Raw genomic sequence first — 14,838 nt, forward strand, 5'->3', positions numbered from 1 at the left:
GGGGTTCCGGCAATGTAGTGCTTTAGCCGTTGCCCATTTACCTTGAATGTTTGGTCTCCATCGGATACCTCAACCGACCCATAGGGGAAAGCTCGGACCACGGTGAAAGGCCCCGACCACTTTGACTTTAGTTTTCCCGAGAATAGCTTGAATCTAGAGTTGAAAAGGAGAACCAAGTCCCCCTCCTTGAATTCCCTCCTTATAATAGCTTTGTCATGGAATCGCTTGGTCTTTTCCTTGTACAACCTAGAGCTCTCATAAGCCTCTAGTCTAAATTCTTCAAGCTCATTGAGGTCAAGTAGCCGCTTCTCCCCGGCGCTCTTCAAGTCGAAGTTGAGTCGTCGGATGGCCCAATGTGCCTTGTGCTCCAACTCAACCGGTAAGTGACAAGGCTTACCGTACACCAACCGGAACGGTGAAGTTCCTATTGGTGTCTTGAAAGCGGTCCGGTAGGCCCACAATGCATCATTAAGCTTGGTAGACCAATCTTTCCTTGACCGGCTCACGGTCTTTTCAAGGATCATCTTGATTTCTCGGTTAGAGATTTCGGCTTGGCCGTTAGCTTGTGGGTGATAGGCAAGGCTCCGCCTATGTTGCACCCCATGCTTCTTGAGTAGTGCATCAAGAGTCCTCTCCCGGAAATGAGTTCCACGGTCACTTATCACAATTCGTGGAACTCCAAACCGTGGAAATATGATTGTCTCCATGAGTTTGGTTACTGATTTTGCGTCACAAGTCTTTGTTGGAATTGCTTCAACCCATTTGCTCACGTAGTCCACCGCAACAAGAATATACTCATTCCCATTTGATGAGGGAAAAGGGCCTTGATAGTCAATGCCCCATACATCGAATAACTCCACCTCAAGTATGTAGTTCATTGGCATTTCATGCCTCTTTGAAATGTTACCACTTCTTTGACACTTGTCACACTTCTTGACGTAGGTGGCCACATCGTGAAATAGGGAAGGCCAAAAGAATCCACATTGGAGCACCCTTGCGGCGGTTTTTCGTGAACTACCATGCCCTCCACTTGGCATGTCATGGCAATGAGAGATTATGGGTTGGACTTCTTCATTGGGGATGCATCTTCTAATTATCCCGTCGGCACAAGCTTTGTAGAGGCACGGTTCTTCCCAAAAATATTGCTTAAGGTCATGGAAGAATTTCTTTCTCTTGTGGGAATCATAACCGTATGGGATGACCCCGGATACCAAATAATTTACATAGTCCGCGTACCACGGGGTATCCATCAAAGCTAGTGCGAATAGTTGATCATCCGGTAACGTGTCATCAATTGGCAATCCATCCTTATCCTTGACATGGAGTAGCCGAGAAAGATGATCGGCTACCACATTTTCTACACCTTTCTTGTCTCTAATCTCGATATCGAACTCTTGCAACAATAGTATCCACCGAATCAAGCGGGGCTTTGACTCCTTCTTGATTAGCAAGTGTCTCAACGCCGTGTGATCGGTGTGCACAATTACCTTAGAGCCCACCAAATAAGAACGAAACTTGTTCATGGCATATATGACCGCCAAAAGCTCCTTTTCGGTGGTAGTGTAGTGTGATTGAGCTTCATCCAAAGTCTTGCTTGCATAATATATGGCATGGAGTTTACCATTCTTCTTTTGTCCTAGCACCGCTCCCACCGCCACATCACTAGCATCGCACATCAACTCAAAAGGTTCTCCCCAAGTGGGAGGTTGCATGATTGGAGCGGTGATGAGAGCTTCCTTCAACCTATTGAATGCATCCAAACACTCATTAGTAAATTCAAATGGCACATCTTTTCCAAGCAACAAAGTTAAAGGTCGGGCAATCAAAGAAAAATCCTTAATGAATCTCCGGTAAAAACCGGCATGCCCAAGAAAACTCCTAATTCCTTTTACATTAGTGGGAGGGGGTAGTGTTTTGATCACTTCAATCTTGGCTTGATCAACTTCCAAGCCCTTACTTGACACTACATGACCCAAAACAACCCCGGATGTCACCATGAAGTGACATTTCTCCCAATTCAAGACTAGACCACTCTCTTGACATCTTTTCAAGACCTTACCCAAATTAGCTAGACATCCATCAAATGAGGTGCCTACGACCGAGAAGTCGTCCATAAACACCTCCATGATATTCTCGACATATTCGGAAAATATAGCTAGCATGCATCTTTGAAATGTGGCCGGCGCATTGCAAAGCCCAAAGGGCATGCGCCTATAAGCAAAGGTGCCGAATGGGCACGTGAATGTGGTCTTTTCTTGGTCATTAGGGTGAATCGGGATTTGGAAAAACCCCGAAAACCCATCAAGGTAGCAAAAGTGAGAATGTTGGGCAAGTCTTTCCAACATTTGGTCAAGGAAAGGGAGGGGGAAATGGTCTTTCCTAGTTGCCTTGTTGAGGCGCCTATAGTCGATACACATTCTCCACCCGGTAGTGACTCTTGTAGGAATTAGTTCATTCTTATCATTGGTGACTACCGTGACCCCGCCCTTCTTCTTCTAAGACAACATGCACCGGGCTCACCCATGCACTATCGGAGATAGGGTAAATTATGCTTGCATCATAGAGCTTCAACACCTCCTTCCTAACCACTTCTTTCATAGCGGGGTTAAGGCGGCGTTGAGGCTCAATGGAAGATGCACTCTCATCCTCCAAATGAATGCGATGGGTGCAAAAAGAAGGGCTAATCCCCTTGATATCATCAATTGAGTACCCAATGACATCTTTGTATTTTCTCACGACATCAAGTAATTTTTGAAGTTCGGTGTCATTGAGTGCACTATTGACAATAATAGGGTAAGTATCATTAGGGCCAAGGAAAGCATGTTTAAGAGTAGAAGGAAGAGGTTTCAACTCCACTTGAGGAGGCGTAGATCTCTCCTCCTTTTTACCATCTCCTCTCAAGCTTTCAAATTCTTTGTCCGGGTCTTCTTCAATTGTTGCTTCCATAGCTAAAGCATACTCCCGGTGCTCCTTGCAATCCTTTACCTTGCCCTCAAGGAACCCTTGCAAACCCTTGTCTTCATCAAATTTCTTCATATCAACCCATTCTTCTACCACATCAATCATATAACAAGACTTTTCTTCCGAAGGCTCTTTCATAGCCTTGTTCAAGGAGAATTCAACCTTATCTTCACCCACTTGCAAAGAAAGCTTCCCATTCTTCACATCAATCATGGCACCCCCGTAGCAAGGCATGGGCGCCCCAATATGATGGGAATATTTGAGTCTTCGGGATGTCCATAACATAGAAATCACATGGAAATGCAAGTTTCCCCACCTTGAGTGGGACATCCTCCACAAGACCAATAGGGTATCTTACCGACCTATCGGCAAGTTGGAGAGAAACCCTTGTTGGTGAAAGCTCATAACCTTTCAACTTCTTGAAAATTTTGAGGGGCATAAGACTAATGCTAGCCCCCAAATCACACAAAGCCCTCTCAATGTGCACGGTCCCAATCTTACAAGGAATGGAGAAACTCCCTGGGTCTTCAAGCTTTTGAGGAGCCTCATTCATGAGAATTGCACTACACTCCTTGGATAAGTTCACCGTGGTTGTCGGGCTCAAGGAGTTTTTGTTAGAGATGAGCTCCTTCAAGAACTTGCCATAGCTTGGAATCTCCTTTACGGCATCAATGAAAGGCATAGTAATGTTGATACCCTTCATCATATCCATGAACTTCCCATACTTTTGTTCAAGTTTGGCTCTTGCCAACCTTTGTGGAAAGGGAACCGGTGGTACATAAGTTCTTACCACTTGTTGTTGAGGCTCTTCAACTTCCCTTGTTGGTTCATCAATCACTTTTGGAGTTTCCACAACAATTTCCACGAGTTCCTCTTCTCCCTCCTTTTCTTCAATTACCTTAGGAGGTTCAACCACAACTTGAGGTTCAATGACATTACCCGGTCTACTACTCTTCCTTTTCTTGACAAATTCCCGGTCTTCCAAATCCCTACCACTCCTCAAGTGGATAGCATTCATAGTTTTCGGATTTTCCTCGGTTTTACCCGGGAATTTCCCTTGGGAGGCTTGAAGTTGGCTCATTTGAGTAGCCAATTGGGAGATTTGGTTGTCCGTCATCCGTTGAGAAGCTTGCATTTGGGTCCTAAGTTGGTTGATGGATGAGGTTGTCTCGTCATGTTTTTGAGTGGAATGGTTGATGAATTGTGTTTGAGTATTGACAAGTTGGTTTTGTGAAGTCATCAATTGTTCCATCATGAGTTCCAAACTTGACTTTGGTTGGGTGGTTTGGTGGAAAGGTTGGGTGGTTTGTTGGAAAGGTTGGGTGTTTTGTTGAAAAGGTGGGTTGGTTGGTGGGTTGAGTGGTTGAAATTGTTGTTGCCTTGGTTGGAAGGTTCTCCCTTGGAAACCCGGTGGACCTTGGTTGAATGTAGTGTTTTGTTTTTGAGTTTGGAAGTTTGGTTGTTGTGATTTTTGTTGGAAGGTTGGGTTTTGGACATTTTGAGAGCCATAGGAGAAGTTTGGGTGGGCTCTCAATCCCGGGTGATATTGGTTGTTGTTAAATGCTTGCTTGGCCGGACTAGACTCCCATATCCCGTTCACTTGCTCCATACAACTTCCATCTCCAACCACCAAGGGACACTCATTGGGTGGGTGTCCTTGGTCTCCACAAAGCTCACAACTATAGACTTGGTTCCTCATAGAAGAATTGCTAGATGTTTTGCTTGAGCTCATCAAGGCTACTTGTTGCTTAAGCTCTTCTATCATCTCTTTCACTTCCACATTGTTGGCCGACTCGACCGTTGACTTCCCCTTCCTCTTGTGCCTATCATTGTTCCAATGAAAGGTACGAGAAGCCATTTCTTCAATAAGTTCTTTTGCCGTCTTGTGATCTATCTTATCCAAAGCTCCCTTTCCCGAGCCGGAATCAAGGTTCATCTTCATATCATTGTTTAACCCTTCATAGAAATTGTTGATGAGCTCATCATCTCCAATACCGTGGTGAGGACATAGCCTTTGGAGGCCCTTGTACCTCTCCCATGCTTCATAAAGGGTCTCATCTTCTTGTTGGGTGAACCCTTGGAGCTCACTCTTAATTCTTGCGGTTCGTTGGGGAGGGAAATACTTGTTGAGAAAAGCCTTAGAGACATCATCCCAAGTCCGAAGAGAGTCGGGTTCACAACTTTTAAGCCATTCCTTGGCACTTCCCCTCAAAGAGTAAGGGAAAAGCCTAAGGCGTACGGCATCTTCCGTGACTCCATTGGCCTTGAACATGTCACAACTATCCAAGAACTCGTTGAGATGCTCGTTGGGGTTTTCGGTGGCTCCCCCTCCGAATTGATTCCCTTGGACAAGTTGTAGCAAGGTGGCTTTCACATCAAAATTGTTGGCTTGAATAGGTGGCTTCACAATACTCGGATTCACCACCTTTTTCGGAGCCAAGTTATCTCTCATAGGGACCGCGGCCATTGTTACTTCCGTTTCCGGTGTTGCAAAAGGATTTTCGAAAGTTTCAAAGACCCGTGGTCCTTCTTGAAGGTTCTCAATTACTGGATTTTCTTGAGGAATCGGTGTTTCTATAAGCCCTCTCCTACGGAGTGAATTTAGTCTTCTCGCGGTTGCTTCGATCTCGTGGTCAATCGGTCTAATTGGTTGACCTCTTCGATTTCTTCTTCTCATGCAAGAAGTCCTACACACTCAAGAGAGAGATTAGTAACAAAAGACTTAGTCTAAACAAGAATGAAAACAATTAATATCTAGCCGAACTCCCAAGAACGGCGCCAAAAACTTGATGGTATCAAGCTATACCGCAAGTGCACGATTTTATCGTTGTACACTATTAAGGGTCGATCCCACAAGGAGTTGAGAAGATTACTAATTGTTCTAATCCTATCGTTTAGCTAAGTCAACAATAAGGGATGAAGGTTATACTAAAACTACCAACAACAAGGTAAAACCACTAAATAAAAACAAACTAAGAGAAAGAGCAAGATAAAATAAATAGATGGAAATCAAATAATTTAAAAACCTAAGACTCGGTTCTCCCCAAACAATTCGTAATTCCACACAATCGAATCTCTAGGCTAATCACAAGGGTAGTTAGGTGAGGAGGTGACGACTCTAATTCGCCTAAGACCCCCCTCTCGGGTTCGAAATAGGACACTAGTGCTACCCACCAACCCCCCTCTCGGGTTCGAAGGTCGGAATCCCTAACTCAATACCCGACTACCCCAAAAACATGCATTATTCCCAAGGTAGTCCAATATTTGCTAAGGTCATTAAGCCCCGTCAATTCCCGGGTCATCCCACTCCCTCTCTCGAGGGTCGATTTCAAACGCTAATTTAGAGGTGTCCTACCCCGGTTCTCCCTTTCGGTCTCAACTGAGGTCAACAATAGGGTCAATTCTCGGGTATCCAAATCACAACCTAACCAACTCTCGTTGGTGGTCAAGGGTTGTAAGTCGACACTACCCAAAAGTCAACCCATAAACCAAGTCAATCCTCTAAACTACCCTCACCAATTTCCCCAAATAATTAGCCTTTATGAAATTCAACTAATGAAATTACTCATGTTGGGTCAAACCGAGCCCTAGTGGAGGACTACTCACTAATCATGGTCCTAATTGCAAAATAAACAATAAAGATGGAAACTTTGGTCATAAACATGGTGAGAAGATGAAATTCACTATTAAACATGCAACAATCTAACAATGGGAGTAAGGTAAGATGATTTAATCTAATAATGAGAGTGATTAAACCTAAAGACACAATCTTTAACCAAATCAACTCAAAGATTAAGTCTTTGAGGACAACTACCCAAGGATGAACAAATGAAAGAGAAACAAAGGAAAGATCAACAATAAAAAGATGAACAATGATGGAAATAACAACAACAAACAAACAACAACAACTATTTTAACATAAACAATCAAACAAGCTTAAGAGAAGAACAAAATGTAAACAAATGAAGATAGGGAGAGAATTAATACCAACAAAATAGTGAAAGAGGAATTTGGATAGAAATAATAAAGAAGGAAATCCTTCAATCTTCTTACAAACCCAAATTCAATCACTAATTGATTGAAGAACTACTTTAATTAAGGAAAGATTAACAAAGAGATTAAGAAAGTTTAAAGCTTGAAAGGGTAAAAATTCTGGATCTAGGGTTGTGTGTACAAAAGGGTTTAAGAGGGTGTATTTATAGGTTCTACAAGGATTAGGACAGAAATTGAAATGGGCTTTGAAACACGTGTGTGCGCTCCCTACGGTCAACCGACGCCCGGTGCTGGCCTATTTGGGAGATCTCTGGAAGTTTTGAACAAGTTTTGAAGTCATCGGTGTGTGCACGGCCGGTCAACCGCCACGGCCACCGATTTCGGGGGCGACTTTGACTTTGAAGATTGACTTTTGCCTTGGAGGAACTCCCCCAGTGCTAGTTCGTCGGCCGTTTGACCTACTGGGAGATTCTCGTAACTTTCTTCCAATTCCTTTGTTTCTTCAAAGAATGTGTCTTCCCGGCCTGGCCGACTGGCCGCCGGCCACCTACTGGGATGCTTCTCCACACTTCTTCCTTCATTTTCCTTGTAAATGTACTCCCGGTATTTGGCGTTCTTTGCCCTCTACCTGGTGAGGGTACTCCTCAGCATAATCCCCTTCATCTTTCATGCATAGCTTAGAAATCCCGTCTTTCTAGCTTCGTTTCGCCCGTTCCCGCCTCAATATCTGCAAGGGGGCCAAAGTGTCATAGTAAAAGGGAATCGGGACTAGAAACGAGAGTAAAGGGGGCACAAAACCGCCTTAAATGGGGTCGAACAAGCATGAAAATAGAGGGAAAAAGAGTGCAAAATGGTCCTATATCATACACATAACCCCAGTGCCGAGCATTGGAATGCACTTCGTCGTTTACTTAAATACCTGAAAGGAACAGTTGATTTGTGTTTGCATTATGGTAAATTTCCTGCTGTGTTAGAAGGATATTGTGATGCAAATTGGGTTGCAGGTAATGATGAAATTCATTCCACTAGTGGTTATGTGTTCACCTTGGGTGGAAGAGCTATATCGTGGAAGTCTGCAAAATAGACTTGTATAGCTAGCTCTACCATGGAATCTGAGTTCATTGCTCTTGAGTTTGCAGGCCAAGAAGCAGATTGGTTGAGGAACTTACTAGCAGACGTGCCCATGTGGGGGGGACAGGTTGCACCAGTCTCCCTACTCTGTGATAGTAAAGCAGCTATCAGTGTTGCTAAGAATAATGTCTATAATGGTAAGAGATGACATATTCGAATCAGGCACGGTGTAGTAAAACAACTTCTGAAAAATGGAGTAATTGCTTTGGACTATGTTGATACCCGTCGTTGTGAATACAAAAAATAAAATTTATAATTCCTATTAAAACTAACCTAGGCTAGTGGTAATAGGGTCGAACTACAGGGAGGCGAATGTAATTAATAGCTGTCTAATTCAGTCTAAGGTAACAAATATAGGGGTTGATTTGATTTGGTCTAAAGCTAATAGCAATGAAAAACAATAAACTAAAGAAATATATTAAATCAAATATAAAGAAGGGTACTAGGATGGTCGGTTCACTATAGTTTCGGCGGCAGCAAACTAAGCCGGTCTAAATCAAACATATGAGGCGGGAAACAAGAGGTCCTCTCGGTCCACTCTCAACAGATAGCATCTTTCGATCTCGCTATAAGTCCCTAATATCACTAATACTGACTCTCGTCTTGAAAAGTGACTAATAATCTAAACCTTACCTATCTTTCGATCTCAGCCTAGTTTAGTCATTTTAATTGGTGGTCAATCAACTGTCCCTATCTCTCGATCTAATGGTTCAGTCGAATCCTAAACATTCAACTAGTCTTGTGCACTCGATTCGTCGAATAAAGAATTAAAACAATTAAAACGAAGGTAAAACCTCACGTGGTCAGTCGATCGACCAGGTATGGCAGTCGATCGACTGACACGCGATTCAGGCCAAATTAATACTAATGCCGCCTACACTATAATTCCCCTACATCCTAGCATGATTAAATTAGCTACTCATACTAGGGATGATAACAACAACGAAATTAACTAAATAAACAGAAGAATTCATGCTTGAAATAAAAGAGCAAACGATTAACATAAAACGAGGATTACGGTTTCGGGAAACTAACTAGCAATTTCTATACTATCAACGCAATAAAGATGAACTGAAATAAGAGTAAGGGAATACCGAATATTGCAGAAGGATTGTAACGGAATGATTGAAAGCATAACGAAAATCCAATGCGAAATAATATCCCGAACCCTAATTATTTGATAAACTAAAACTGAATGTAAAACGAGGTAAAAACTAGATAGATATTCTGAAAACTCATGCTACGTTATATAAGAAAAGTACGCAGCTATTATTCCTAAACCTAATAACTCATGGGCTTGATAAATCTCGATCTTTTAATTCTCGTCTGAATTAGCGGCTTGGTCGATCGACTGAGGTAATCGGTCGATCGACTGCTCTGAGCTGAACTGTAACACTACGGATTCTCTTTGGAGCCTACTCGACCGAGTAGAGCCTACTCGGCCGAGTAGTGCTCTGGGTGCGTGTTATTTTGGTTCTGCCGAGGAATACTCGGCCGAGTATAGTGAATACTCGACCGAGTATTGGACACTCGGCCGAGTATGCACTTACTCGACCGAGTGTCCGGTTTTTGGAGTGTTATTTCGACGGTTTGATTAGGGAATGTTTAGGGTATTTTATACAACCGCGTCAGTTTCTAATATCATTTCATAAGCGTTATCATTTCTACGTTAACCTAATCACACCCAAATCATTCCCTAATCCTCCTCTTGAGCATTTCGTAGCGTCATTGTGTGGATAATCGTCGTGGTTCTTGCGTATAAGTTCTCGTTGCACTGTTGGTAAGTTCTATCTTCATGATTATTTGTATTGTTGTGAGTTACTGTACATTTATATGAGAAGAAGATTTTGGGAATTGTACAAAGTGTAATCGTGTTGCATGATCATTGTATAGGAGAAGACTTCGTAGAGGAGCCTTTTTGATTGTTCGTGTTGCATCTTCTTTGTTTATTGCTAAGGTAGGGTTTCCTACTCGTTTCATCGTGCTTTACATGACTTGTTGTTGTAATTATCGTCGTCTATTGATCATCGTAGAATGAAGGTTTTTGTGACAGTGTTGGTGTGAGGGGATTGAGATGATTGTGATGTCATGTGATTGTGATTGTGGTGGAGTCACTTGCGGGAGTGGCTTCACACCTAGTTCGCCCTCCGTGGAACCCGCCACGGGAGGGGATGTGCACATTAAGGGACAGGGATCGTTGTCGCTCGTTGAGGAGCTGGACTAGGTGGGATCGGCCGGTCACCACTGGCGGCGAGGATTACTGTTGCGATGGGTAATCTGGCGGGGCTACACACTTTGGTGTGTAGTCGGTTACTATGTGAGCTTGGGTGATTGGGAGTTGGTGATGATCATACGATTATTGCATTTGTTTGTCTTGTTAGTTGCATAACATCGACCCCGTTGTTGTTTGTGGAATCTGCGGTGATCCATTCGGGGATGGTGAGCGGGCTTGACAGGTTTTGCTAGTGAGAGCTTGGGGATTATCTTGGGAGATTTGCCACCACGAGTCATAGTATCACCGTACGAGTCTTAGCGAGTTTTCTTTTAATGTTAAGACTTTGAAGTTGTATTTCGTTAGACAATATTTGGTTTTGGATCTTGTAAACTTTGCATTTCACATTACTTTAATAATAATGCTCAATTCAGACGCTTTGGTATATACTAACCTCGGGAAACCGAGATGGTAACGCACTTTCATGGTAGGGTGGTCCTGGTAAGGCACCTTGGTATGAGGGGGTGTTACAAAGTGGTATCGAGCCAAGAAGATTAGGCACCTAAAAAAATGAATGTAATGAACTTAGGGAGTCTAAATAAAATGAACCCGGGAGAGTTGTTTGGAGCTACCGCAGAGACTCGGGAGACGTCCTGGAGTCGCACATTGGCCCTCATCGACTCGAGCCGGTAACATGGGGGAGTGTGATGAGAACTAGGCTTAGTATGTGTACGTATGTGAATATGTATGCTAGTAAAAGTCGATAGTTGCATATATGTGTGTTGAAGTTCTTAATTGTTGTGATGGGAGGAGTGGTCGATGAAACGGGTTGTGATTTCAAGGTTGGATTTAGTATATGTGCAAATTGGATGCTGATATGGTTACAATACGGTATTAAAGTTTTGATATATGCATTGCATGCTGACGTGATTATAACATGGTTTTTAAGTCCTTACGTATTTGCTGCGGGAATAGTGAGCATGATAGGGGAATCGTAATCTGTAAACCTATTTATAGCGTAACTCGGCCGAGCAGGGCAGGTACTCGACCGAGTATAGAGTACTCGACCGAGTAGCCGATAACTCGACCGAGTGTTGTTTGATTGAAAGTAGCAATCGCTACTGTTTGTGATAACTCGACCGAGTATGAGTGTATACTCGACCGAGTGTTGTTTTTGTGTTTTGACGTTTGTCTCTGGAGTCGATACTCGACCGAGTATCTGGGAGGATACTCGACCGAGTTAGCTTTACTCGACCGAGTATGATGTATACTCGGCCGAGTGTTCTTATGGCGGAAGAGTGTTAGATTTTGAGCATGTGTTTACGTTTCTTTCATTCTTATCAGCTCAAAATGCCGCCCAAAAGAACTCCCGCGCAGATCCAAGCTTCAGAGATGACTCTTGATGAGGTTGCTCGCATGATTGAGCAACAAGAGGCTCTTCTTGAAGCTCTCAAAAATGTGGGAAAAGGGAACGAGAAGGTGATGGATGCAACCCAGCTTAACATCAACATTGCTCGTTTCCACCCTCCCACCTATGACGGGGTAGGTGAACCCAAGCTGCTCGAGAAGTGGCACCGTGAGATTGAAGCTCTCATGGAAATGGTTAAGTGCCCCGAGGATATGATTGTGGAGCAGGTAGTGTACTACCTAAGAGGAGAAGCGGCAGTTTGGTGGCAGAATGTCAAGGATGATGCTAGAGCTTACTACCAGGCGGAAGGGGCTATTTCGTGGTCTGGGTTGAAGAGTTCTATGAGAGAGCAGTGTGTGCCGGAGCATATCCGACACAAGATGAGATCCGACTTTGATTCTTTCACCATGTCTGAGGAGATGACAGTCACTGATTACTATCATCGGTTTTTGGAGCTATCTCGTTATGTGGAAGATATGCAGCTCGGGCAAAGAGGTTTGGCTCTCCGTTTTGAGAGGGGTTTGTCTGCTAAGATCGTGAGTCGTATGCCGGCTGGGGTTGCTACTGACCTCAAAGAAGTGTATTTGAGAGCGGGTCAAGCTGAGAGAATGGTGGATCTCTCAAGGGAGATCGAGGAGAGGATCACATAAAAGAGGAAGGCTGATAGTGGGAACAACAATCAGCCAACCAACAAGAAAGGGAATTTCAACCATGCCAAGGCTTTTTCTAGTGGAGCCGGTTTCTCTGGAGGTTCTCGTGGCTGGGGAAAGAATGGAGGTCGGGCTGTAAGTGACAACACCAACCTTACGTATAATACCCGCCCATTTAGGGACCCTTTGACCATCATTGACCGACCTTGGGAGCGGAAGTAGTCTTAGGAAAGTAGGCCAAAACCTGTTTGAGCTGCGTGTTAAGAGTGGTACTCGATAGAGTAGAGGCTACTCGATCGAGTAGCTAGGGTACTCGATCGAGTAGGGGGCCACTCGATCGAGTAGATTGGGTACTCGATCGAGTACCGGGTTTTCAGCGAGGGTTTTATATTGCGTTTTGTGAAATCCGCAAATCACTTCCGCCACTTTCCTCCTATCCTTCAGTCGCCCCTTTCCCTTATCTTCACCTCAAAACCTCCATGGAAGCCTTTTTGAAGATCTTTGAACCTTGGGAGGGCGTCACTGGTGTCGGGTAGCGATCTCTTGCTGAGTTTTCCCCTAATAGGTATGTCACAATCATCATCCGTGCCTTTGTCTCTATAGTTAGGGTTTGCTTGTTAGTAATAGATATTTGTATGGTGGTTATAGGCTTTGCTTGGTCGCTGGATATGTTATCTGTCGGCGTGGATTGGTTGCGGTTGCTTAAAGGTAGGTTCGCCTACTCAGTGTCTGTAGATGGTCTAGTGTGTCGGATATTGTGGCTGTGTTGTGTTTGGTTGTTTGCTATGGTTATTGTATCGTGATGGTTGTGATCGATGTTGATGGTTCTCGAGATGCGTTCTCGGCTGAGTGGGGTCACTTGCGGGAGTGGCTTCACGCCCTAGTTTCGCCCTTCGTGGAACCCGCCACGGAAGGGGATGTGCACATTAATGGACAGGGTTATCGCTCGGTATGATGAGCGGGGCTTAGGTGGGAACGGTGCGGTCCCCCCAGCGGGCAGGATCGGTGGGACGATCGATGGCATGATTTGGTTGGATTGTTGTGATTGCGGTTGGGACTGATATCATTGTTTGTATTGTTGTTTGTAGTTGCCATTGTCTTATCTTGTCTCGATCGACCTTGTGTGGTTGTTTGTTTGTTATGTGTCCGCCGTGATCCCTTATGGTGGCTTGATCGGTCTTAGCGGGTGTTGATGTTGTTGATAGGCGAGGTCCGAGGCGGGGGGAGGAGTCTTCACGAGATAGGATGGTCATAGCGAGTAGTCTTTGAGTTGTACCTTTGTATCGTATTTTGGTTTGAATCACTTGTAATATAACTTAATAGTTCTGTTATTGACGTTTGATAATTACTTTCCTCGGGCAACCGAGATGGTAACGCCCTTATATGCTAAGGAAGGCCTAGTTAAGGCTCCTCTGAATATGGGGGTGTTACAAAGTGGTATCAGAGCGACGATTTTGGAACCTGTAACAAATGAACGTAATGAACGTAGGGAGTCTAATAAAATGAACCTGGTGTATGTGTAATGGGAGCCCAGCTGATGCAAGGTTTTGGGTGAGTAGGCGCCCTCATTTCAAAATCTTGGCCCCATGACACTTAAGCCAGTCACATGGGATGGGAATGTGGAGTCCGTGTGTCTATGTGTGCTATGTATGTTCATTGTGCCGGAGCTACCTCCGGTTAGGTCTTTGTTAGAATTGATAGGGGTGTATTAGTGATATATTAGACCGTGTATGGTAATTGTCAATGAGATTAGTGAGGTTCTTTGGATGATTAGTGAACTTATATGATGGTTATGAGACATGTGACGAAAGTTTATGTAAATGTTATGAAGATAATTATAGTATAGTGAGTTATAATTCGAGACATAGCATATGGCAAGGCGTTATTGCCTTATAAGATGGTCGAAAATTTTTTCCGCTGCGTAATGTTTGATTCGTGCAAGGTGAATTGCTTATGATAGAATGTAAGACATGATCGAATAAGTTGTTTAAAAGTATGCATTTATGCGAGAAGTGATAGATTGATTTATTATGAAAATTATGCAATTACATGTCAAACGAAAGGATGAACTAATGTTAATTTAAAGGTTTCAATTTAGTAGTAATATATAAAGTAAGCTTAAATGTAATACGATGACGTGATTATGTTTATGGAAGATTCGGTAGCAGGTAAACCGAGTAGGGTAATGGGTGTAGTGTAAGTGGAATAAACTTCATTTGTTTGACAATATGGTAGGCTTTGTTAATAATAGTAATGCGTGAATGAACTTGATAATTAGTGTCGAATCCCGAACTTAGTTTGGAATCGACACGCGGCGTTGTTTTGCAGGTATCTTCGAGTTACTTAGTGTTCGGACCGAGTACTTAACTCTACTTGACCGGGTGCGAGTGCTTACTAGACCGAGTAGACCTCACTCGATCTAGTTAGGAGGCGATAACGTCGGGATTTGGAAAATTTCCTGCAGATACTCGACGATTTAGCCC

General features: G+C 43.6%; 1 long non-coding RNA gene and 1 other non-coding gene across 2 annotated transcripts in view; one reads left to right on the forward strand and one right to left on the reverse strand.

Moving 5' to 3' along the window:
- Positions 1 to 14,838, reverse strand: part of LOC141652851 (uncharacterized) — a 199,840-nt gene that overhangs the window by 60,249 nt on the left and 124,753 nt on the right. The window lies entirely within an intron of this gene.
- Positions 4,953 to 5,059, forward strand: LOC141654455 (small nucleolar RNA R71). Its single transcript, XR_012548014.1, has one exon. It is a non-coding gene; the product is annotated as a small nucleolar RNA R71 (small nucleolar RNA).

The sequence above is a fragment of the Silene latifolia genome, chromosome 4, assembly GCF_048544455.1.
Source record: "Silene latifolia isolate original U9 population chromosome 4, ASM4854445v1, whole genome shotgun sequence".
NCBI lineage: Eukaryota > Viridiplantae > Streptophyta > Magnoliopsida > Caryophyllales > Caryophyllaceae > Silene > Silene latifolia.